Raw genomic sequence first — 1,799 nt, forward strand, 5'->3', positions numbered from 1 at the left:
ACGTTTCCGCCGTTCCGGTTTTGGGGTGTGACAAATTCAATCATCTTATATGTGGTTGGTCATCACATATGCTCACACATTAATTTACTTATTTTCCTAGTTAACCCTAGTTTCATGTTCACTATTCCTAGGCATAAAATCTTGATGGTCATCAAAACCATAAGAGGCAAGCAATCAAGCAGATGTTCACACAACTCGATATACTTAATAATTAACAGGAAATAATTGTCATTAACACATAAGGATCTTTTAACAAGCTTAACAAGATAAATTAAACACAAATAAAACAATCCAATATAGCAATTAATCCACAAATCAAGGTTTCATCTATTCATAAACTCAAAGCAAATGGTTTTGACACCAAAATCAGAAAGTAAAAACATAATAGTATCACAGTGGAATGCTAAACATGGTCACGATAACAAACCACATGATTACCGACACGAATCTGCTCTCTAATCCTTCAGATCTTCGCTCATGTCAGCTTAACGGCCTTCCCGCCGCCTTCTAGACCCTCCAAACGGCAGTTATGAAGTTTTCTTGTCGCACAAGTCGAAGTGACATATCATAGATTATGAAAATGGGTGAATGATATGGGGTATTTATAGTTGAATGGAGATGGAATTAATATGGAATATTAGAGTTGGATAGGAATAAGGAAACTAATGTTGGCTTAGGGATTAAGCAAATAAAAATAAGGTAAGTGGTGCTTGGGGAATAAGTAACTGGGAGGGAATTTCCGTCCAGCTTTTATGCTTCATCTTCAAGGCCGATTTTGGATAAGATAAGTGCCGAATTAGCAAAGAGGCCCTCTCACATAACTCGTAGGAAATTTCGTCTAGTTTTCAGAAAATTTTGAATCTCGTCAATTGGACTTATGGGTCATCAGATATACCCGGAACACTGAAGAGGGGTCAATCTGCCAGCAATATCCTTTTTTCATCTTTTCAGCTCCATTCTCTTCATTTTGCATTCCAGCTCCCATTTTAACTGTAATTGAATATTTCAAAGCATATTAAGTATCTTTTAGTTCTAAATAACATAAAAAAAAAGTATAAAATAATAAGAAAGCATCATAAATATATGCATAAAATTGACGTTATTAGCATGCACCTTGCACGTTGCATGATTGTTTGGTTCATCCATTCGGCCACTCCATTTTGTTGTGGTGTGTGTCATACAGTGCGGTGCATCACTATAACTTCTACCTTATAGAAATTATCAAATGGAGCATTGCAGAACTCCAGCCCATTGTCAGTCCTCAGAGTCTTGACCTGTTTTCCAGTCCTTTTCTCAACTATGGTCTTCGACTCCTTGAACTTCCCAAACACCTCATCTTTGGTCTTAAGAAAGTACAACTAAACCTTCCTTGAATAATCATCAATAAACATCACAAAGTATGAGCATCCTGCTTGAGACTTCACTGGTGCAAGACCCCACACATCTGAGTGAATATACTCTAAGATTTCCTTGCTTGTGTGTTGACCGGTATCGAACTTAACTTTGTGATTCTTTCCCTTGATGCAAGCTTCACAAAACTTTATCTTTCCAGTAGCCTCTCCACTAAGCAGTCCTTGTTTACTTAGAACTGACATGCCCTTCTCACTTATGTACCCCAACCTTGGAAGCCACAACTCCGTCTTGTCATCACCTTCATTCAAGGATTTAGAGATAGCCACTGTGCCCATAATTGTACTACCTTCTAGGATATAGATCCCTCCACGATTCATCTTCCATTTCATTATAACCGGAGAACCTTTGGTCACTTTCACCCAGTCACCTTCACCAGCGTACCTCAT

At 38.0% G+C, this 1,799-nt stretch overlaps 1 pseudogene; it reads right to left on the bottom strand.

The window, feature by feature from the left end:
* Window positions 1-1,358: 1,358 nt before the first annotated feature.
* On the bottom strand, window positions 1,359-1,799 carry LOC145105683 (putative mitochondrial protein AtMg00300 pseudogene; annotated as a pseudogene).

This window comes from Lactuca virosa, chromosome 4, assembly GCF_052849685.1.
Source record: "Lactuca virosa cultivar CGN04683 chromosome 4, Lactuca_virosa_CGN04683_v6, whole genome shotgun sequence".
NCBI classification, from domain to species: domain Eukaryota; kingdom Viridiplantae; phylum Streptophyta; class Magnoliopsida; order Asterales; family Asteraceae; genus Lactuca; species Lactuca virosa.